At 35.7% G+C, this 25,074-nt stretch overlaps 1 protein-coding gene across 6 annotated transcripts in view; it reads left to right on the forward strand.

Annotated features, from left to right (window-relative positions):
* The window catches only part of RBPJ (recombination signal binding protein for immunoglobulin kappa J region), a 110,342-nt gene that overhangs the window by 15,797 nt on the left and 69,471 nt on the right, over nucleotides 1-25,074 (forward strand). The window contains exon 1 of one of the 6 annotated variants that reach the window (XM_072620409.1): nucleotides 21,348-23,206. The exons of the other annotated variants lie outside the window; for them this stretch is intronic. The gene's annotated coding sequence lies outside the window, so the exon portion shown is untranslated. Of the gene's footprint in view, nucleotides 1-21,347; nucleotides 23,207-25,074 lie in introns of those variants that run through there. 6 annotated transcript variants of the gene reach the window in all.

Here is a 25,074-nt window from a genome sequence, read left to right on the forward strand (position 1 = left end):
CTTGATTAGGAAGCATGGCACATAATTATTATGGTTAGTGTTTCCAAACAAGAATATTTAGTAATCCTTCCAATATTAAGTTCCAATATTAAAACACTGTGATAAAGGAATGAGCAAAGTGAGCAAAGTGTATAGGTTGACTCTAAATTTTTTGTTGTCATTAGATAGCCTTACCTATTGGGTTGACAGAAGTGGAAACTAATCTTGTTTATCAAACTGTTGATGTTTACAATTAGCCCTACAACAACCCTGTAAGGCAGGCAGTATAAAAAATTTCATGTCCATTTCACAGATGAGAAAACTTAGGCTCAAAGAGATTGTAACTTGGGATCCTAGAATTATAGGTTGTATCAAGTAGTGGAACTGTGATTTGAGCATAGGTCTCTTGACTCCCAATTCAGCCCTTGATTTCCACTTAATCCTATTACCTTTCCTAGTAATATCTATTGTCTCATTGACTCTGTCATAATTTATGCCTAGTGTAACTACCTATGGTCATTTAAAATATATATTATAAAGACTTTCCCTGTGAGGATTACTTTGAATTCATAACCACTTTTTAAAACCACATTAGGTATATAGTACCAATGGAATAATTATCTAAAATATTTGGGAGGGATCAAGAACTAGAGATTTTTTATATAAAACTAACTTTAATGTTCATATGAATTGGCCAGGAAATTAAAGTTTGAAGCCAGTTAAAGTTTTCTCCTGGGGTTTTACAGTTGTCACTGATAGCCCCACACCACTTGGGAAGTAGAAAATTATTTTCTTCAAACAGTTGACATTGTCAGCATAGAGTTCCAAAAGCATCTAATGAGGTTTCATGACCATGTTACATGATTTTCTAATAGCATGAACTGTGTTTTTGTAAGATGCATGTGATTGTGGCATAGGAAACTAGTATTTAAAGTATCTTAATTTGAGGTATTTTACAATTTCCAAAAATTTAAATGTGTACATTATATGTAGTGTTTGTACTTAGGGGATTTTGCTCTTCCAGGTACCACCTTTGACCAGTTGATACTTTGTTTCTCTTAGAATTGCTGAAGGCTATTTCTAACTCAAATATACTCAAGGGGTTCTGTCCCTTTGACCCACTACTGTACTACCTGCCTTCAGTGAGTTCAGTTATCAACTGCTATTCCCGTGCCTGGTTATGAGCTCGATTGAACAACCTTTTAGCAGTCTAGTGTTTTGAAGGGGCTTTATGAAGCTTCTGTGGAAAAAGTTGTGATTGGGTACAGATGGCAGGTACGAGACTGCTTTGTTTAGCCCTGCTCTTCATTTCTAACATTTGTGAAGATTAGGCAGGAGACTATGAATTATGCCTGTGTAGTTCTGAATTGCAAAGTATACCAGTCTCTCCATATAGAAGGCAGAAGAAAAACATTTTTCAGACAAAAGAAAGCCAAATCCATTATAGTAATAACTAAGAAGTCAATACACTTTTGCACTGCAGGGGACAATGCCATTTCCAAGCTTTACCCTCCTGCCAGGGCCTTCTCACAAGACTAGCTGTGCCTGCCTGTGTCCTCTTTCTCCTCTGCCCTAACTGCTCTCACCAACATCCTCCCAGCTCTACTCCCCTCTTCCTGCTCCACTCGTTCAGCAAGCTCCTCCCACCACATGTGACTTAGGCTTCTATGTGATTTAAGCAGGTCACATGGGCCTGTTAATGGATGGGATGGATCTTCAAATTAGGCAAAAATACATTAGCAATACAGCAGTTCACAGCTAATAATACAGAGCTGGTGCTACTGCCAATCATTATATGAAGCTCCCATGTCACTTATTGGTGGGAAAGATATACTTTTCCTTTGGCTGACCAATAATCAACAACTGACTACAAGCATCATTGCCTGAAAAGTACCTCTTTTGCTTCTACACTTCCAAAATCTGGACTGAGATGCTGGGTGAGTATCTATATTGTTCTCTTTATCAGTTCTAATTTGGTATTTAGTTTTGAGTTTTAGGAAATGTAAGGACTGACCATTGAAGTTACTGACTGCTTTCTAAATATATTTAGAGATATTAAAATTAGTTTTAGAGATATTTGTGGTATTTTGTAAAGTATGAAGATGAATGTTTTCCTTTCCTCTACCCTTATCTTCTTCGGCAACGAAGCACAAACACAGTCCTGTGAGTAGATGCAGCTGGCTGAATGGGGACACAGCTAATTGGGTAACTCAGCTCCTCCTCTCCTGTCTGCCTCCCCCTCCCCTTCCTTCTCTTCTCCAAAGGAAGGTAAATTTGGATGGCCAAAAGATGCCCAGTTGACTTGGGTTTTACTGGCTCCTTCCCGTCCCATCCAGTCCCTGCCTAAGTGCTTCTCTGGACCCTCCTTGCTTTACAGTGGTTATCAATAGTAACTGTTGCTACTTCTCACCCAGCCTGATGTCTTTCTTTTTCTTGACCTCATTAAAGGGGCCATGCCCAGGCTACTTCTTAAACAGGCCTATTCAGTGAATTGGCATTGCCTCACCCAAAGTGAGTACCTGCCAAGACCTTGGCCTAAAGGGCCCAAGGTTTCCCAATACATCCTGGTTCATCTGCAGTCATCCTGAGAAGTATCTGGTCACTGGATTCAGATGGCTCTGGAGGAGAAGTGAAGCTGGTGACCTGCACAGCCCTCTCTCACTCAAAGCAAAGTCAAGTGCAAGTCATGTCATCATTTCTCTGATGACATGGTCTTCTTTGGCAACGAAAGACAAACACAAACCCTTAACTCCCAGCTTAATGTAATGGCAGTTGGGGCACTTTGAAGAATAGGCATTGTTATATTGAGTATTGCTTGGATTTGCACTGACAGAAGGGATTGTTTTTTACCAGTGAATTGCTAGGGTAATTTAGATATTTTAAAATGTGTGTTTTCTCTTATAAGGTAATTGTATGACTTTTAAGTTGGTTCTGATTCTGTAACAGATTTGTTAATTAAGTAATAAGGAATATATAACCTTGAAGTTGAAGTAGACAAGCAAACAAAAAGCAGCAAACAAATGAAATGCATTCATTCCTTTTGGATTTCCTATTTTTGTTTATTAGAAAATTTTTATACTTATATGACAAGGAGTAGTCCAATCACTTCATAGGCAGTTTGCTTGTGTAGTGTATAGAGAGTTGGAAATAGAGTTTTGAGTTCAAATGCACCCTCAGATACTTCGTAGCTGTGTGATTCTAGGCAAGTCACTTAGCCTTACTCTTTTTTTCCAGCTGTAAAATGGAGGTAATAATTTCATCTGTCCCAGGACTGTTGTAAGGATCAAATGAGATAATAATATTTGTAAAGTACTTAGCACAGTGCCTGGCATATAGTGGATTTTAAATAAATTCTTGTTGTTTTCCTTCCCCTTCTCTTATTTTACAGATGAGGAAAGGGAGGCCCAGAGAAGTTGTGCTTTCAGCTCACATAGGGAGTCAGGGGGAGACAGCACAGGTTCTCTAATTGTAAATCTAGTGCTTTCAGTTGTCCCATAGTTATCCTGTCTTTTAGCTCAAAACTTGTGATGAAAGAACCAAGGTTTTATAACTTATTCAAATAATACTTTGAAGTATAAATAAGTACTTCTTTAACTCAGCATCCTCTCCCTCTCCAAAAAACAAGCAAACAAAACCAACCAGAGGAGCCATTCAAATTATAAGAACATACTATAAGTCTATTAAATAACTAGTGAATTTTCGATTTTCATGTTGAAGGACAGAGACAGCTGGATAAATAATTGTAGCTTGTCCCAAACCATATATATTTGGCTTTAAAAATCATTGTATAATGGGGGTGGTGGTAGAAGGGAGCTCATATGATTTACCTTGCCCTGTTATTTGACTTACCCCAATATTAAAATTAGGTAGCATTCAGGAAGTACTCATCGTCACTTGTGTGAGTGTGTTCTTCCTTTGTTGCCGAAGAAGACTATGCCATCAGAGAAAAATAATGATATAACTTGCACTTGACTGGTTTTTTTTTTTTTTGAGTGAGGGAGGGCTGTGCAGGTCACCAGCCTCACTTCTCCTCCAGAGCCATCTGGATCCAGTGACCAGATATTCATCAGGATGACTGGAGATGACCCAGGATGAGGCAGTTGGGATTAAGTGACTTGCCCAAGGTCACATAGCTAGTGAGTGTCAAGTGTCTGAGGTGAGATTTGAACTCAGGTCCTCCTGACTTCTGCACTGGTGCTCTGTCCACTGCACTACCTAGCTTCTTCCATTGTCGCTTGAGTGGGTGACTGAAGGAGCCTCATTTATGACTTTAAAATTTGATATGTATAATCTCTAAAGTAGTCAATCTGTAGTTTGCATATAAATACTAAGTATGGGACCAAATAATTTCATATCACAAAATTTCATTTTATAAATAGAAGATGTGAACTTGTTTTTAAATCATTATAGCCTCGAATACATAAAATATCTGTCAGTTACAGTTTATAGGACTGTTTTATGTTTCTGGCCTGGATTTGCTGAATGTGAAAGTTGCAAGGAATTTAACCTACAGAAAAAGAATGACCACAATTTTCTAGACAGCTGGTGATGAAGTAGGCGTCAGTGGCTACTAAGGATAATTTTGGAATGAATTGAAGTTATAGAGCCAATAGCAACCCAAGATGCTTATATGTGAATACGTTCACGAGGATGGTGCAACATAGCAGTGAGGTAAGCCAAGAGCGTTGAAACTTAAAACTAGTGCTGCCTCATGGATCATCCCATACTTGGGACTAGTAAGATTTATGTTGGCGTTGAATTTATATTACTACTTGTGGACATGGCAGACTAGAAAAATTATTTTTTAATATTGTGGTACTTAATAAGAATTTAGTGGTAATTCAAGGTCCACTAGGAAAAACTTTTCAAAAGGTATATTACTGGATCTTATTGTTGAAGGTTTTTTTATAGTTTGTGTTTATTTCTCAGAGGTGATATTCACTGCATATCCAAGGCATGTCCATTAATTCTGTTCATGTCATTTAAGTTAACAAACTCCTGTTGCTTAATACTCTTTACACCACCTTTCATGTAGCATTTTCCTGGATATTGTGAAATCTTTCAGAAATTTTCAGTGCAAATGCCGTATTTTTCTGGTGCCTATAGTTTTTTAATTCTTGGGCTTATTAGGAAAAGGATATTAAAGGAGTGAGGAAGAAGGCATAGGGTACAAATGCCAGTACAAAAGCATGGAGATGAGAAATGACTTACTACATATTAGGAAGAGTAAAGAGGCAAGTTTGGCTGGACTGAAATGCTTATGAAAGGGAGTAATATATAATAAGACTGAAAGGGTAGATTGGGGCCAGGTTGTAAAGGACTTGGCTTTAAATGTCGAACAGAATTTATGTTTGACTCTCAACGTAACAGGAAAGGACTGGAATGTACTGAGTAGTGGACTCCTCCTCAGATCTTAGCTTTAGGAGAATCATTTTGGTACCTGTGTAGAGGATGGATTAGAGTGGAGAGAGACTTGATGCAGGGAGACCAGTTAGGAGACTTTTGGAATATTTCAGGTGAGAAATATTGAATGAGAGTGTTGGTAATGTGAATCAAGAAAAAGGAACATAAATGAGATGTTATGGATGTAGACATGACAAGATTTGGGAACTTGATTGGATATGTGTGAAGGAGAATGAGCATGACACCAAAGTTGTTGCCTTTGAAGACTTGGAAGAATGTTAATGCCTTAACAAAAGTAGGGAACTTGAGATGGCTTGGGGAGAGAAAGATGAATTCTGTCTTGGACATAGTTTGAGATGCCTATGGAACATCTATTTCACAGTGTCCAATAATCAGTTGGCTATATACACCTGGAAGCTCAGGAAAGAGATGGGTGGATCTGAGAATCATTTACGTAGAGATGATAATTGAACCCCAGGGAGCTGATGAGTTGATGAGGTGACCAAGAGAGTATAAAGAGAAGAAAGCTTTGAATAGAACCTTGCGATACTTTCTTACTTAAGAGAATCCTTTGCCTCATGTAGCCACTGTTGCTGATACATGCTCACATGAAGTATGGAGGATTACAATGTTTTCATATATAAACTACCAGGTGTGATTAGAAAAAGCACACATGAAAGTGACTTAGTTTAAAATGTCTTTTAAGTTCTATCCTACCCCCAGAGGAGAGTGGAAATTGGACAGTAGGGTTTTGAGGTCAAGGTACTATTTACCTGCACATCTGAGTAACTCTGGGATTTATGTCAAGAAAATCTCAATTTGGAGTCTTGTCTCTGATTACTTGCATGGACAAGTTGCTTCCTTAATCTCTTCAGTTTCCTTATCTGTAAAATAGATATAATAATGCCTTAACTAACATGGTTGCTGTAAGACTCAAAGCAGTGTGTGTAAAGCATTTATGATCCTTAAGCCCCATATGTCAACTATTAACTATTAAAGGTCACCTATTATTGGTAAGAATAACAGTAACATACTTTGTCCTAGTTCATAATTTTCTAAGGTATATAGTTTTATTGTGTGTATGGAATGGTAATAGAAGCACTTTTTCTGGGATAATTAGGTGATGCATGTTTCCACATAAGTGAAAATGTCCATATAACTGAATCTTCTCCATTTAAAAATCCTACATTTTTAGATTTAGTTTAGGGTTGTTTTTTTTGGGGGGGGGGGTCAGTCAACAGGTATTTATTAACCACTTATGTTAGGAATACAAAAACATAATCTCCATTTTCAAGGAACCCATATTCTAATGTAGGAGACAAGTACACAGTTCAATGCATACAAAATATACTGAATAAATATAAGGATATCTGTTGGAAAGGCACCCAGGGATCTGGAAGATGTGGAGTGTGGATTAAGAGGAATGTGATGAAGATATCTAAAACTTCATACATTTGCCTGCCTTCTGAAATAAAATAAATTTGAATTGAGTTTGAAATACTTATGGAATACCCCTGTCCATGATGTTCAAGAAGTGTTGTAAAACTGGAACTCAGGAGGGAAGTTAGGGGTAGACGTATATAAATCTGGTACTCATCTGCTTAGAGAAAATTGAACTCTTGGGAAGTGATGAAGCAGTGACTAAACAGAATTTGAAATATAGGTTATCTTAGTGCAATCTCTAGAAAACTTGATAAAAATAACATTTAGCAGAAATATCATAGGGTTCTGAGATCATGTGATATCATACATAGGTCACATGTTTAACTAAACTTCTTAAAACCATAGAATTTTGCATAGAAGGAATCTTAGTTTATCCCCATAATTTTAGAGATGAGGAAAATGAAGCCCAGCCAGAGAGATTAAGAGATAGGTCCAAAGTCACATAAGTTTTTGGATGACTTGTTATGATATTTGACTCTTATTTTTATTTTTTTGGAGGCAGTTGGGGTTAAGTGACTTGCCCAGAGTCACATAGCTAGTAATTGTCTGAGGCAGATTTGAACTCTGGTCCTCCTGGCTTCAGGGCTGGTTCTCTATCCAGTGCACCACCTAACTTCATTTTAGCATTGACTCTTAACTTATGAATGTAACACAGTCACTCAGGAACTTGTACTCAATAACTAGAAAACTGATTAAAACATTCTGCTTTTCAGCCTTCATAGGCGGCACAAAGGATCAATCTTTAGATGTTACCAAATCCGACCTCTCATTTTAAAGATGAGGAAACAGAGAACTAGAGAGATAAAGTCATTTGTCCAAGGTTACAGTAATAGTAAGTGACAGAGCCAGGATTTCTACCTAAGTCCTCTGACTTCAGATCCATTGGGTATTCTTTCCCCCTTTTCATGGTTGTTAATGTGTTTTGATACTATGATCTGATACCTTAGTAGCAGATTATCTTTGATGACCTCTGGAGTGGGACAGGCAGATTCTCCCACTTCTGTGAAGCTCAACAGTTATTTACCACTTGGCTAACTTTTTCTCTTCCAAAGAGAATCATATTCTAGAAGCTTGATTCTGCCAGAAGTCTAATCTCTGGATAGGTGGTATATTTCTTTAACTATATACCTTGATGTTTGGGGCTGCATTTTTTGAAGAAAAAAATTTAGTATTTTATCTTTTCCCAATTACATGTAAAAACAATTATAACATTCTTTTTTCTTCAAATTTTGTGTTCCAAAGTCCCTGCCTCCCCCCTCATTGAAAAGGCAAGTAATTTGACATAGGCTCCATGTAAGTCATTCTGTGAAAGAAAACACTGACAAAAAACCCAAGAAAAATAAAGAAATAAAGTAGAAGAATCTCTGATCTGCATTCAGGCTCTACTGGTTCTTTCTGTGGAGATGGACAGCACCTTTCAAGTTCCACAGAATTGTCTTAGATTATTGTATTGCTGAGAATAACTAAGTTATTCATAGTCTATCATCATATAATATTGCTGTTACTGTATACAATATTCTTCTGGTTCTGCTCATTTCACTTTGCATCATTTCATGCATTTTCATATTTTTCTGAGAGCATCCTGCTCTTCATTTCTTATACCACAATAGTATTTCATCACAATCGTATACAGCAGCTTGTTCAGACATCTCCTCAATTTCCAATTCTTTGCTACCACTAAAAAAGCTGCTATAAGTATTGTTGTATATATTTTTCCTTTTTTAAAAAAAAATTTTTTTTGGAACACAGATCTAGTAGTGGCATTGTTTGTTCAAAGGGTATATGTGGTTTCATAGCTCTTTGGGCATAGTTCCAAATTGCTCTCCAGAATGGTTGAATCAGTATATAACTTTACCAACAGTATATTAGTTTTTAATTTTCTCCCCTCCACCATCTGTCATTTTCTTTTTCTGTCATATTAGCCTATATGACAAGTGTGAGGTAGCAGCTTAGAGTTGTTCTAATTTGCATTTCTCTCCTCAATAGTGATTTAGAACATTTTTTTCATATGACTATAGATAGTTTTGATTACTTTGCCTGAAAACTGCTTCTTCATATCTTTTGACCATTTATCGGTTGAGGAATGGCTCTTATTTCTGTAAATTTGACTCAGTTTTCTATATGTTTGAGAAATGAAGTCTACCTTTTTTTTAAGAAATGATATCACATGATATCAAGACCTTATGGCATTTCCACTAAAATGACATCTTTGTTAAGTTTACTAGAGGAGATTGCCCTAAGATATCCTGTATTTCAGTTTTGTTAATCAGCCTGCATGGGTTCAATTATCATCTCTGTAGACAACTCTAGGATTTATATATCCAGCCCCAACTCCTCTCCCAAGTTCCAATCTCATATCACTTATTGGACATGTTAAGTTGGGTGTTCCATAAACATCTCAAATTCAATATTATCTTATTCCCCAAACTCTCCCCACTTTTAAATTTCCCTATTAGTGTCGAGGTTACTATACTCCCATTCACCCACGCTCTTAACCTGTGTCATCCTTAACCCCATTCTTTCACTCCCTAGACATACCAGTCTCTTCCCGAATCTCATCCTTTCTATCTTCACAACCTTTCCTAAATGCCCCCTTAACTCCACTCACACAGTTGCCAGGGTAGTATGGACTTTAATCATCTCTCTACTACTGCCATAGCTTTGTGGTTGCTCTCTGTGCCTCTGCCCATGTCACCCATTTTCTCTTAACCTTCCCCCCTTTCATTGTACTCCTGTGATTTCCTGTTACTTCCAGTATCAAATGTGAAGTCATCTGTTTGACATTTACATTCTTTCTGTCACATACACCTCCCCTACTCCTTGCCTTTTCATTGTCTACCTCCTATGACTGTAACACTCCCCTTCCTCACCACTACCTATTGCTTTTCCTGGCTTTCTTAAAATTAACCCAAATCTCACCTTTTGTAGGAGGCCTTTCCCTATTATTTCTAATACTTTTCCATCTGTTTTATCTTTTATGTATGTATATGGGGTGGTTGGTTTTTTTTTTACATTATCACTTCCTTTATACGTAAGTTTCTTGAGGGTTGGGACTGGTGTTTTTGCTTTCCTATGTATCCTGAGTGCTTAGTATGGTGCTAGCACTGAGTAAACACTTGATAAATGATTGTAAAACAACTGTAACAAAAGATGATAAATGCTTGTTGGTTTCTTAACTTAAGCCAACTATAATTAGGAAGGTAAGCTTGAGTTACTTACCTTCCTGAGTTAAGTTGTGGGGGAAGTTGAAGTGGGGAAAACATAGCAAAGCATGAATTATTTAACAATTATTTGCTAATCTTAGGGTTCATAGGGTCATAGAATTTAGAGCTTGAAGGACCTTAAAGTTCTTTTAGTCCAGTTCTTTTTTTTATATATGCAGATGAGAAAATTGGGACCCAGAGAGCTTAATAATAACAAGTAATTTATAATGCTTTAAGGTTTGTAAATCACTTTATAGGTGATTGGTCTAAATCACATGGTTTAAATCTAAATACTTGTGGACAATTGACTGCTTTGATTTATAATCTGAACCTGGTATGTAAATATCACTTTGAGCAGCATTATTTAATTTGACTAGCAAATAATTTAACATGAACAGATGTATTTTCATCAAATTTTGATTATGGTTATCAGGGGCTTTACTGGAAAGATCACCAAATTTGGAATAAGAACATCTTGGTTTAAATACTGGTTCTGCTATTTATTACTTAGTACTGTGGATAATTCATGTCATTTTTCTGGGTGCCATTTTCCTCATCTTCGAAGGGAGGGCCTTGGATTAGTAATCTTTAAGGCATCTTACATTCTAGACCCTATTATCTTATGAGTCTCTTTGAAGTATAAGTATTTCAGGATATTGAGTATTTCCAGGGTGCTATGTTAGTATACAGGCTGAGTACTTTCGATAAGAGTTTTTTGATGCTGAAATGTACCCTCCCCCCCCAAAAAAAAACAAAAAAGAAAGGTGGTTAAAAGTTATGAGTATATTTTTCAAACTTAATTTTATTTAAAATAAATCAAGCCCTTTGCTTATAAAGCTGGTTAATAGTTCATAATGCATTTGTATATGCAGTTGCATCAGCTACTTTGTCACAGTGGTTGAGATGTTCTTTGCACGCTGTTTTGTAGCATTAAGTTAACTTTGTGAACTTATTTTTTAAATGTGTGAAGCTGATTTTTAAAGTTAGCCAAACCGGTGTTTGTTTTTTATCATTATTAGGGCATTGGGGAAAAAAAACCAAAAACATTTAAGCTTATTGGTACCATTTTAAAATGAATACACACAGATATTCAAGATCTTTGCATTTTGAATTGGTATAGAAGAGAACGATTGGCCGGATAATCATATACCTTGCTTTAGGAGGACATTCCTTGTCCTCATTCTGCAAACTATCCTAGCGCAGAGCGTAGTAGTAGCATACACATAGAAGTTCATAAATGTGATGATAGCACCTAGGATAAATGCAGATTGGAATAACATTAAGTGATCCTCGTTAAAAGGTATCATCGTAATTGGTACTAAATCATGACTTTAAGGATTTGCTTTCATCCCAGCAGTTCGCTGTTTTTAACATTCCCTTTACTATTTTTATTCAGTATTAGCAGATTATTTGACAAATAGTATCTCATATTTGTCCTGATTTTTTGTTGTACTTTTAACATATAATTTGCTTATAAATCGTTTTTCCTTATTCCCTCATCTCTCCCTTGAATCATTCCTCCCATTTTTGCATCACTTTTATCATTTTCTTTGTTAACCACTGCTCTGCTCATTCCCTTAGCCTCTCATTACCTAGACCTTTTCTTCTCTTCATTATGGAAAAATTATTCTGAACACTTCCAAAAGACCATTTCTATGGTAAAGTAGAACAGAAAAGAGGGCTTTTATGTGGAATTTTTAAGTTTTTATTATGTATAGATTTTTTTTTTAAATAGAAAATAAATTCTTTGTTAACTTTCAAAGCTGCCCTGCTTGTCTGGGTTTCCTTCTGAACTTTCTGTTCTTTTCTGTGAGTATCTTTAAACACTTCAATTCCCTTCTTTTTAGTTTTTGACAACACTATTACTAGCTTCTTTCTTACCTCGTTTTCAAATCTTACCCCCATTGGAAAACAAAAACAAAATTCTCTAACAGGTAAGCATAGTTAAGCATAACAAATTCATAGATTTTTCCAAGACCAAATATGTCTGTTTCATTCTGCACTTTGAATTGAATCTATTACCTCTCTGTTGCAGGGCTAGATATCTAGTTTCATTATAAAAAGTGTTTAGTCATTGCATTGATTGAAATTTTTAAGTCTTTTGAAGTTGGTTTTCTTTACGGTGTTATTGTAGAAATTATTTTCCAGGTTCTGCCTACTTCTCTCTTTGTCAGTTCTTATAAAAAAAACTTCCAGGATTCTCTGAAAGAATCCCTTGCAGAATGTCTTATGGTATTGTAATTCCATTGCATTCATATACCATAATTTGTTTAGGCATTCCCCAATTGATGAGTACTCCCTTAGTTTCCTTTTTGTTGTTGTTGTTATAACAAAACGAGTTACTATAAATATTTTTGAATGTATGCAGTGTTGATCTCGTTGAGGGTCTGGGGTATCACTGATTCAAAAGCTATGCACAATTTAACGACTTTTGGAGCATAGTTCAGAATTACTTCCCAGAATGGCTGGATCAGTTCACAACTCCATCAGCAATGTATAAGTATGCCTATTTTCCTTCAGCCCTCCAGTTGACTGTAGTGCCAATGCGATATTCACAGCACCTACAGCAGCCATGAATATCCCAGCACAATTCTGAATTGTGAAATACAACAGACTCTCCACTTGGAAGACAGAATCAAAACATTTATTCAGACACCAGAAAACCAAATCCATCATAGTAGCAAGAATCTATACATATTAACAGTGCAGAGGACAACACCATCCCCAAGCCTTCCCTGTGCTGGGCTTCCCACAAAGCAGCTCCCTTAAACAAATGACAGACAAACTCTTTCACTCACGCTAGCCAGCTGCCTGCATCCTTCCTAGCTCTGACTGCTCCCATGAACAATTTCCTCTCAGCTCTGCTCTAGCTCTGCCTGTTCTGTTCCACCCTTCTTATTCCACCCCTTCAGCAAACTCCTCCCACAATAGGCTCCATATGACTGACTAGTGACTTAAGCGCACGTCACATGGGCCTATTAATGAATGGGAAAGATCTCCCCATTTAAATCACCGTTATGTTGACATATTTCTGTTCTGTGAACTTTGCTAGTGTAATAGGTGAGCATCTCAAAATTGCTTTAATTTGTATTTCTCTAATTGTTAGTGATTTGGATCATTTTTTTCATGTTACTGTTGACAGACTGGATTTTTTCTTTTGAGAGCTGCATGTACCTATCCTTTGGATACCTTTGCTGCTCTCCCTATTTCATCTATTTGCTGTTTTTTCAGTTCTTTGCTGTTCAGAATCACTAATGGTTACAGAAATGCAGACGGAAAGAATTATGAGTGTTTTTATATCAGCTCTAATAGCTTATATCAAAGTGGCAAAGGTCATGAGATGATAAAAACTAGATATTGGGAATGTGGTTAAAAAAAAGTTCCCTGCTGATGGAAGCTGTTGGTTTGATCATTTCAGATATAAGAAAAGCTGAAACCACTACTCACACTTTTTCACCTGTCAATCCCTTTTTTAGGATTTTTAAAAATATTATTGACGGGAAGAAAAGACCAATCTGTTTAAACAAAACATTCATAATAGATTTCAGAAAACTAGAAACAAACTTTGACTCTCTCTTTTATTATGCCATTTCACCTAGACCACGTATTTGCATTTCTCTTGCTCTTCTTGGCATCACAATTATCTGTGTGCTTGTATTCCTCTTCCACTACTAGACTGTAAATGCTTTAGTCAAGTGCAAGACTTGTCATCATTTCTCTGATGTCATGGTCTTCTTCAAAAATGAAGGATGAGCACAGACCTGTGAGTAGATCGAGCTTTCCTGTTGGGTAACTCAGCTCATCCTCTCCCTTCTGTGCCCCACTCTTCTCATCTCCAAGGGAAGATAAATTTGGATGTCCAGAGGACACCCAGTTAACTTGAGGTTTATGGAGCCAGATTCTTTCCTTCCTTCCTTCTGTCCTTCCTTCCTCATGTCATCATTTCCCTGATGGCATGGTGTTCTTTGGCAATGAAGGACGAACACAATTCTGTGAGTAGATGCAGCTGGCTGAATGGGGACCCAGCTATCTGGGTAACTCAACTCTTCCTCTTCTGTCTGCCTCCCCTTCCCCTTCCTTCTCTTCAAAGGAATATAAATTTAGATGGATGGCCAAAAGATGCCCAGTTGACTTGGGTTTTACTGGCTCCTTTCCTTTCCTGTTCTGTCCTGTCCTAAAACCTTAAACCTACTGCACTCTGAAACTGGGACTCCAATGGGCCCCCTAGCTTTAGAGTGATTACCAATAGTGATGTCTTTCTTTTTCTTGACTTCATTAAAGGGGCCATGCCCTGGCTACTTCTTAAACAGGCCTATTCAATGAATGGGCATTGCCTCACCTTAAGTGTGTACCTGCAAAGACCTTGGCCTAAAGGGCCCAAGGCCTCCCACTGCATCCTGGGTCATCTCCAGTCATCCTGATGAATATCTGGTCACTGGATTCAGATGGCTCTGGAGGAGAAGAGAGGCTGGTGACCTGCACAGCCCTCCCTCACTCAAAGCAAAGTCAAGTGCAAGTCATGTCTTTATTTCTCTGATGGCACAGTCTTCTTTGGCAACGAAGGACTAACACAAAAATCCCTTTGCCAAAATCCACTGCACTCTAAAGCCTATACACTGTACAACAATAGGTCCCTGCCCAAACTCCATTTGAGGGCTCTTTTTGGGACACTCCTGGCTTCAGAATGATTATCAATAGTAACTGTTGCTTTTTCCCTCCTAATTCCATTTACTTAATTTTTTTTCCTTTTGCTCTTTAAAGGGCCATTCCCTGTTTACTTCTTAAAGAGGCCTAGTCACTGAATGGGCATTATCTCACTTGACCTCACAGGTCAGGGTCTCCCAGTGCATCCTGGCCCTTCTCCAGTCATTCTGATGAATATCTAGTCACTGGATCCAGATGGCTCAGGAGGGGAAAGTGAGGTTGGTGACCTTGCACAGCCCTCCCTCACTCAAAACAAAGTCAAATGCAAGTCATGTCATCATTTCTCTGATAGCATGGTCTTCTTCAGCAAGGAGGGACGAACACAGATTTCTAATTTCAGAAAACTAGAAATAAACTATGTCTCTTATAATTGAAGAATAACTAATTAAATTGTGCAATATAATAGCAAAAATAAGGAAACTGATACTTTTAAAAATAGTTTTCATTCAAAGTAGCTAAAATGCAGTTCTGTGGAAACAAACAAAAAATTAGTACTTAATTTTGCTTATCAGGGAATGAATGATTTTTCTAGATAATGTAGTTCATAATTTTACTGTACTTCAGAAATTGCAAGTTGCAGTCCTCTTTTAAGAATGTACTACATTATTTCTCCAGATTTCATAATGTGAGAACATTGCCCTCCATGCTTCCATATGTACATTCTTGAACATTTCTGTCTTTGTGCTACCTGTTTTGCTGTATAAATCAGTTTGTGCAAGAGTTTTTACTAGTGTAGGGCCTAGTGTTTTCACCTTGGAATTACATGCATGCTGGTGAAGTTGAAGTGTGCATATATTACATAGTGTAGTGGACTTAAAGTTAGGAAAATCTGAATTCAAGTGCTGCCTCAAATCCTTTCTAGTTGTGTAACCCTGAGCAAGTCACTTAATCACTGTCAGTCTCAATTTCTTCATCTGTAAAATATACCTTATAGAGTTCTTGTGAGATCACATATATAAAGTGTTTTGCAAACTTCCATGTCAAATCAGGTCAACAAGCATTTATTGAGTACTCACTATGTGCCACTCACAGTATTAAGAGCTACTAATATAAATATAAGCAGAAAACAAAGATAGTCCCTGCCCCCAAGGAACTTACATTCTATTGGAGAGAAAGACTACAAACAAAAGGAAGTTGAAAAGTGGAGCAGAGTTTAGAAGCAAAAATTTAAGTACCTCACCTGGTGGCTTGGTAGAGAAAGTCCAGATAGTGCATCCTGGAGGGAAATAAAGAAAGAACTAGCTAAATGGAGGTTCTGGAAAGAACTAAACAATCAAGGAGAGGCCGTAGAGGCAGAAGTTACTTCTTTCTAAGAAATCCAAGAGTGGAGTGAGCTTTCAGGTCTCTGTAGTGTGATAGCGAAAGTCCAAGGAGTTAGGAGTACAACTTGGAGAAGAGTAAACATCCATGCTATGTAAATACTAGCTATTGTCAGTATTTTTATTATTATTTTTATTATTGTTACCACCAACAGTGTTAGACTATTCAGCAATGCTGTCTTGTGCAAGGATGTTGAAACATGTTTAATTTATTCTTATTGTTATACTGGATAATGATATGTTGTAAGTGTAGATATCTAAGATTATATTGTCCAGTTTTATCTAAGTAATACTATATTCTTATCATGCACATCAGCCATATTAGTTAGATTACTGCACATTTGCTACTCATTGCAGTATTTAGCCAACACCATGTCACATCATCTCCAATTTTGATAATCTAGTGTGCTTCCCTATATATACAATTATGTTTGCTATATCTTTTTATGGATATAATCTTAAAGATAACTAAAGCATTACTTATTTTGTTTTTCTACATCCTTTTAAAGTAACTTATTCATATTCATGGTGATTATATGTAAAATTTCCCCTGAAAAATTAAGAATAATTTAAATATTTTAGTTTTTAAAGAGTTAATATAAGACAAATCACATGAATAAATTCATTTAAGCAGCACTTTTAATAATACTTAACTATTTATAAATTTAATTTTTTTAACTTTGTAAAAATGATTTTGGCCTATTTTATGTATTTAATCATAATTATTTGTATTCTTCCCTGCAGGTTTTTAATTTTTCACAGTTTATGTATATATGTATATGTGTATTTAGAAGGGAAAGTGATCTGAGAAATAGAAAACAAGTAATTTCCATGCAAAAAATTATTATAAAAGGAGAAATTAACTTTTTCTTAATTTTTATAAGAATAGAATTGACCCTTAATTGGGTTGGAATATTTTTACCGAATTTTTAAACTTAAGAGTTGTTCATTCTTTTATTTTTAGGTAAAAGCTCAATTTTAAAGTCATAAGCTTTCCTCAATATTTAGTATCCTTTTTGGTTCTTTATAAAGTGGTTGGTTAAAATTGAAGCTCAAGAGAGAAAGTTTATTTCATTTAGGTAAGAGCTTAAAATTAAAGCTATACTTTTGATCCCTATATAAACCACTTAGTGATATGCAGAGAATATATGTTACTGTATCACACAGGCTGTCTAACTGTGACCAGCCATCTCAAAATATATGTGATTAGGGTGATTAGGGTGAATATGCATGTTTGTCACTCAGCCTTTATCTGTAACCACTACTGATCCCAGCAGCTTCAAAGTTATACTGATGGATATAAATACTCAAATATGTTTGATCTTACTATCTGTTATGTTGAAGTGAATAATTACACACACACATGCACACACACTACAATTACTTTCATTGCAAAAAGCAACTTCCATATGCCTTAGGATAGCTATAGAAATAATGCTTGGTTTTGTTCTAGTTAGTGAAAATTGTATACAAGTGAGCCTGCTTTGACCTGGTCTCTTTCCAGGAAACAAATGCTATGTATAATGAATGTACTTGATTGAGTAATATTTGAATTGTAGTTAAGAATACTAAGCTTTGGCTCTTCCATCAAATAGCAATTGCCCTTCAAGTCTGAACCCATCTCACCTCAAAAAATCCCAGTCACTTAAATTCCAAACTATCTGTCACAGCACAACAGTACCCCAAGGGATCTAGGGTGGACAGTGCTCTGTGAGTGCTCAGGCAACACTTTTAAGTCTCATCTGTAGACCTGAAGACTGAGAATGAGATTTCTAACATTGCCCTCATTTTAACAAAATTTCATTTCCACAAATTATTGTGAATGGCTTTTAACTCATTATAATGTGATTTTTACCAGAAGTATCTTTACTAAAAAATAGATCAGAATGTATGCCTTAAATTTTAATCTTAAACCAATCAGCATTTGAACATGGGAAAAATAAAGGAAAAGTATATAAAGAGTGGTAAAGGTAAAGTGTAATCAGATACAAATGAATACTCAAGTTGAATGAGTTTTTTTCAGGTGTCATATTGAATAAATATACAGCTGTTCTTTTAAGCCTTATCCGTGTACTTATAGGTGATGTTAGTTTTATTCATGGAGGAAGATAAAGTTACAAGTCATCCTTGTTTATTAGCCTTTTAGCTTTTTTCTTTTAACATTTTTTAAGTAGCATCACTTCCATATTTTTTCAGTATATGGGAAAGACTAACACAAAATGCAGCAATTCTCCTTAATTAATCTCTTGGTTAAGTACTTTATAAATGTTCTAGCAAATTACATATTATTTAGCTCTGCCAGCAAATTAATGATCAGCATAGTATGCATATTTTAAAATCTGATCATTTAAATACTAGATTTTTACTAAGAATTTCATCTTTTTCCTTTGCCAAAGTGTAAGAAGTTGGACTGATTTCAGTTTCATTTCTGCTTCTCTTTGGTTCTAGTGAAATACTGACTTGGCCAGAGGTAGAATGGGAAATATCAAATGAGATGGCTGAATAATCTACAGATGACATATCCTCAGCTCCTGAATAGTCAAATTGAGAATTTTTTTCCCATTCAGAATGTCAGAATCTTTTTGCTATACTTAAATTTCAATGTTACTAGAAATACGTCAAAATCATTTTGTTTACTCTAACATAAAAATGCAAATTTATCAGCTTAATGAAATATTTTTTATCAGAATGTTAGTTTTTTAATTCAGCCTTGCATAATACCACCTTTATGCCCCATGCAGAAAATTTCATTAATATCCCTACTTTCTCTTCTTGATGTCCATTATTAGGTTAACTGGGGGAAAGGGGAGAACGATCCCAAAACTATCACTTGAACGTTTAGGAGTTTGCCCACAAATACAGTCATTGCCAGTGAAGAAATCTATCTTTATATGTATGTGCACACACACAGTTTTTGTTTTGTTTTGTTTCTAGAAAGGTAATTAAAAAGAAGAAATCACATTTATTTAACTGCCTTTTAGAGACTAATTTGTCTAGAAATCTATTAATATCCATGTTTAGGTTTAACATTTTAAGTTAAGACTTGGGATGTATATTAGGAAAAAAATGTTTTATCAGAGTAATACAGAAATAAAATAAGTTTCCCTCTCAGTTGTAGGCTGGACTGCGACCTTCTGGGGATGCCATAGAAGGGATTTCTGCTTGCGGATAGGTTGAACCAGATGACTTCTAAGTTTTTTTCTGTTTCTGAGATTCTGGGATCCTAGGCATTTGTCTGAATTTAGTTATTTTCTTTTGTCATCTTGTATCTTCTCTTCCTGGCCTCAGACCCCTGTCCTCAGCTGTTTGAGGTTAAACCATGCCTTATTTTACAGAAGAAGAAACTGAGGCTCAGAAGGGTCCAGAGTCCAGACCCATAGCTAAGAATTCCCACTGCAGTACACTTAGGTAGACAGTGCTTACAGATAGAAGACACTGTTAAAGTTTGCCTTACTGAATTTGGATGGAGTAACCTAATCTGTTTTTCATAGTTGTGTTTACCTCTACTATGAGACCCCATAATAAAGCTGAAATTTGTGGCTCCTCGTTTTGAGTCCTAGAGTCATTATTACGTTAAGTGCTTCATTGTCAGTTTTTGGCCCCATAGTAACTTGTTTTACAGTAATGAAACTAAAAGTTGGGAAACGTTTAAAAGAATAGAGCTCCACCAAGTGGAGCTCCCTTAAAAAAAGAAAGCTGAGCCTTTCCTTTTTCAAAAGTGATATGGAGAAAGTGTCTTTTTTTGTTGCTAGTTTTAATTACTAGTTCAAAACTACTGATTCTATATTTAGCCTCTTAAGCAGTTGGTACTTGGTAATTATTTTTTTAGTATGTGTTTGGATTGAGAATTACAGTATTAATGTATAAATAAGAGTCACACTTTTTTCTAATACCTATCACTATTCAGATCTCTTCCTGTTGACCTTAGTTTTTAAAAAAATAATCTGTAGCAGGTGACATTCTAAGAACTTGTGGAGTTTCTCATTTTTAACAGTGGAAGTAACTTTAAGTCATAGTTCAGTATTTCCAGGTAGTTAAGAACAAGAATGTAAGTACTCATTGAGAGTATGTGTCTAAATTATTTTGTCACCCATATCTTGTCTTTTCTTAGAGTCAAAGATTCTTAAAAAATTGGAAGGGATTATTCTAACGTCATCCATTTCTTTAATTCTCTTTTTAAATCATACTCAGGTCACATTTTTCCTGAAGCCAGCACACCATTCATTATACCTATCCAACAAAATTTTCCAAAACTTATTCTTCTTCAGTTTTCATATGTCTGACAAACCTTGAGGGTAGTCCTAGCCATTCAAATGTAAGCTGAATTTTGTGACAGTTTGGTTTTAATCACAGATTTGGAAATCTTCTCATCTAACCCTCTCATTTTATAGACCAGGAAATTGTTTCAGAGCAGTTAAAAGATGTGCTTGAGGTAAACACGATACAGCTAATCACTGGCAGATCTCAAGTCTAGAACCCAAGATACCTGTTCTTCCCACTAAACTTATTTCTTAGGTGTTTACGCTTTTTACCCACTAAAGGCCCATTTTCCCCCTCTCCAATTATACTTACATGATGCTGCAAAATATTTTTGCTTATAAGTCTGTATATAAGTTTGCCTTTTTGGAATATTGTATTCTAAAAGACAATACTCATTTTTAGTAGAATCTGCTTGCTCTAATGTGAATCCTGACTGTTCCTTGATGCTTGAACCCTTTGCTTTTTGATGCTTGCAATATTTTTCCCTTTGATATGGTAGTTGAAGAGTTTGGTTTTGATTTTCCTGGAACCCTTCTTTTGTGGTTTTCTTTCAGAATTTGATTGCTAGGTGGACCAGTGAATTGAGCATCTGGTCTGGAGTTAGGAAGATTTGAGTCCAGATGTAACCTCAGGTACTAGCTATGTGACCCTGGGGGCAAGTCACTTCATCTAAGTTTTCCTAAATTTCTTCAGCTCTAAAATGGGGAGGATAGCAGCATCTAGTTCACAGGATTGTTGTGAGGATCAAATAAGATACTGTAAACTCCTTGGTGCAATGCCTTGCACATAGTAGATGTTGCATAAATGCTTATTCTATTCTGTCTTGCCCTTTTGTTCTAATAAATCTAGGCAGTTTTCGCTTAGAATTTCTTGAGATACCATATTTAAGCCTTTTTTTAAAGTGATGATTTTCAGGGACTGTGATGATCATCTTTCCTTAACCTGTTTTCTAAGTCAGTTTTTTAATATAAAATATATTTCTTATATCATTACATATCTTATATCTTTTTCTATGATCTTTTCTTATATTTTTAAAATCATTTGATTTTGTTCTAGTATTTTTTCCTGCCTCATGGAGTCATTGATTTCTTTTTGGTCTATTCTACTTTCAGGAAGTTCAGTTCTTGACTGAGATTCGCAACTTTTCCACATTACTTTTTATTCTCCTTCCAGTTCTTTCTTCAGGAGCTGTTACTTCATTTTTTAAAAATCCCTTGCTTCATTTAATCAGGTATTCAGAGCATTCTTGGTGAAAAGTACATTTTTTTTTCCTTTGAGCTGCTACTTGCAGCCATTACAGTTACTCCTTTTGGAGGATTCTTTAGCTTTGCAGTAATTTTTTACATTGATCATTGTTTCCTTTGATTTACTCATCTCTACCTTTAGTTCATGAATTAGAGCTTTGTGTAAGGCTTCTCTTCCTGCTGTGCTTTGGTCTTGCCCTGGTTTCCTGTGCAGATTTCTGCCTCCCTAGGTTACCTTACCTCTTCGAGATTTTTGAGATTTAAAGCCCTGGCACCTTGGAAGATGATTCACTGACTCTGGGATTGGATTGTCCAGGTCTGATGGCTTGACTGTGACTGGTGTAACTGTTGCTGTCTACCCCTTCCAGAGTGTCCACATTGGGACTTTTACTGAGGAGCTCTCCATTCTTGATGCACCTGGACACAGAGCCTTGCAGGCTACACATGTCCTTAACCCTTATCTGAGCAAGCTGGAAGGGTACCTAACTAATCTGGTGCCTGCTTTGCTGGTTGTGTCCTTTCCAGTTGTCCTCCGGTTTCTGGTTGGATTCCTTTTTCAGTTCTGATGTGAAGAAGGTACTTCCTATAACTTTTCTTTGGATATCTTGATCATTATTTGCTCTGGTGAGAACTCCACGGGTTTTGTTGGAGCTAGAGCTGGAGTGGGCTGGGTGATCTTCCTCCTTCCTAGTTGTAAATTTCAGTTCAGTTGAATTTCATCTCCCATGCTCCTTTGGGAATTTTATGTGAGTGAATGTTGTGTGGCTATAGACTGAGGTGGCTTTTACTCTCTGGGCAAGTCCTTTGTCTTTCTGGTCTCTTTATTTGCAGTTGAGCTATTTAACCCTTTGTTGAGTTTTGATTAACTTTTCAACTTCTGTCTTCTAGTCTCTGCAGCCTTTTCTGTTTTTTTCTGGGGTCCCACTAATGCACCAGAAGAAAACATCCCCTGTCCTCTTGGAGTTTACCTTCTATTGGAAAACATTCACAAATAAATGTAAAATATATATAGTCATTTTGGGGTACTGGAGCCTGGAAGATCAGAAAAAGTCTCTTTTAAGAACTAGTCTCCATACTTAACTTTGAAGGGAGTTGCTGATTTCTAAGAGGCAAAATATTGAGTTCTCAGGTAGACTTTTTAGTTCCTAGGATTTGGAGCTATAAAATTACCTTAGAAAATCTTTTTATATTAGACATGCTAAATTTGTCACTGTAATTTGGACATTGGTTGAGTATTGAGACTTTTCATGTCTACTAACATCTAAATTATAGTATTTAGACATTAATTCTCTTAACTTTAAAAATAATTTAAGGAAGAGATATAAAAGTGGTCATTAATTATTTTCAGTGTGGTACAGATATTTTAATTAAGTCAACATAGAGAAAGGTTACCCAGTTACCCATTTTCTGTCTTTGGGACTTACAGTAGTGTTATATCAAGATTATATAATTAAATATAATGTGATATTTTACAGTAGATTTTATTTGAAAAGGTGTTTTTTGTTTTTACCAGACAAACCAGGGGTTCTTAACCTAGGGATCCACAAACCACCATCCTTGGATAGATTTCAAGGGGACCTTCTTTATTTTCAATAACCTCTAATTGAACAGCTAGGTGGTGCAGTGGATAAAGTACTGGACCTAGAATCAGGTAAACTCATTTTCCTAAGTTCAAACACTTAACTAGCTGTGTGACTCTGGGCCAGTCATTTAACCTTGTTTGCCTCAGTTTCCTCATCTATAAAATGAGCTGGTGAAGGAAATGAAAAACCACTCCAATATCTGTGCCAAGAAGACCCCAAATGGAGTTATGAAGAGTTGGACACAAATGAAAAATGACTGAACAACAACCGAGATTTAGCATTTTCTTCAATCATGAATTTTTTAAAAAACTACATTATTTTAAGAAAGACACTATAGTATCACTTTCTAAAGAGGTTCATGATACAGAGGCTAAAACACTTTGATTTTAAATATGTTCAGATAAGTACACTTGCACATGAACACACCTCCTACTGCCTAGTGGCTCAATTTTGTAGGTTACATTTAATAAAATTAGGAATATAATGAATGAATAGCTGTCTATAAAATCTTAAATTTCCCTGTAAGTGTACAGGAAATTTGGAATTTCTCAACCATTTTCTCTTTGCCTTTTTTCCAGACTTTAAAAGAAAAAATAAATGTAGTATATCTATTACACTCCTATACATCTGTTTGCCTATATCTATTACCTCAGCTGAGATACACATGAATGAGACTAGTTTCAGCTGATAAAGTACATTTGAGAAATATTCCTGTACTGCTTATGTAAAAGAAAAAATACTGATTTATGAAATCCTACTCATCCTGCAGGATTCAATTTCAAGTGCTACAGTCTCCTTTTTTAAGTATTTCTCCACCCACTTCCCTACCCCTTACCAAAAATCAGAAATGACGTTTTCTTCCTTGGACCTTGCATAACATTTTATGCTTAAGGTTATATTTTATTTAGCATTATAACTTTGTATATTTTATATTAATGCATACTTTGAGTGTGTGTGATTTTCTACTACTCCATGGGGAGGGGTGGGAGGAGGATTAATTATCTTTATATCTTCCCCTGTACCCTCCTGTACTTTGCAATAAGCTTTTAATAAATGTCTGCTTAATGAATACTCTAGCTCTCCTTTAAATATATAATTCTAAAAGTTTTGCTTGGCACTAGAATTGTTTTCTATGGGAAGATGTCTCCATTTTAAAAAATAAAAAAGTCAGTAGTTTCTTATAATTTGGATGTAAAAAGTAGTTTCAAGGACAGTTTGTAAAGCAGTGCCTTTTTTTTTCTGGCTAAAATTTATTTGGTAAAAGGTGATTTAAAAATCAGAATCTCAGGTTGTGGTATCTGATGATAGCAGCCTTGTGTAATATTTAAATTTGTTAGTATTTTATTTTGTGTTGTTTTCTAAGGATTTAGTTTCACTCTCGGAATAATGTTTCCTAACATCTATAAATCTTTTATCCTGTGGTTTTGCCATATTCCCTATCATTTATAAATAGACATAACTTAATACCTTATCTTTTATTATCTACCTAGTCTTTTCTGGTTATTGAAACCCTTACTTTAATGTTCAGTTTCATCAAACTTACCTTGATTAATCAGAGCTGATCCCAGAATATCATTATTTCTTTTATGATAAGTGTGTATATATATATGTATTTGAGTAGCTATTCAGTTTTGTCTCCCTATCTGTAGATCAAATTCCAAGTTCCTTTTTTTAAACATAAAAATAGATGCATAGTAGATTAAAAATAGGAATTACAAGTGAAATCTTTTCTTATTGCCCAACCCCAAAAATGAACCATGAGAAGGAGAAAATTTTTAATGAGGAAAAAAAAAATCATTCTACCAGTCCACATCTTGAAAAATCAAGAAATCAAATTTGAGGAAACCCTTATATAGATTTTGCTATCTCTGAGTTAGAATTAGTATAAAATGCTATAAGAAGACCTTACCAACTGAAATTTTTTCAATTTGTTAGA

Source organism: Notamacropus eugenii, chromosome 6, assembly GCF_028372415.1.
Source record: "Notamacropus eugenii isolate mMacEug1 chromosome 6, mMacEug1.pri_v2, whole genome shotgun sequence".
Taxonomy (NCBI): Eukaryota; Metazoa; Chordata; class Mammalia; order Diprotodontia; family Macropodidae; genus Notamacropus; species Notamacropus eugenii.